Genomic DNA, 249 nt, shown 5'->3' with positions numbered 1-249 from the left:
TTAACTCTTTCTGCTGTTTTCATGATCTATATGGTTTATTTATCCTGACACCCTTTCAGAGAACTATAGCTGTCTTGATGAACTGGCCAAAGCCTAAATGTAGAGACTTTCCTATTTGTGAAAAGTTAAATAACCAAGATTGTATGTGTCCAGTGTACATGTCAGGAAGTCCAAAGTCTGTAGAAATCCTAGGCATTATCTACTTTCTGACATAGAGTCCATGGTCACTTTATCCCAGGATAGATGCTG

The sequence above is a fragment of the Grammomys surdaster genome, unplaced genomic scaffold (assembly GCF_004785775.1).
Source record: "Grammomys surdaster isolate TR1022 unplaced genomic scaffold, NIH_TR_1.0 126757, whole genome shotgun sequence".
Taxonomy (NCBI): domain Eukaryota; kingdom Metazoa; phylum Chordata; class Mammalia; order Rodentia; family Muridae; genus Grammomys; species Grammomys surdaster.
Note: the sequence above shows the minus strand (reverse complement) of the source record.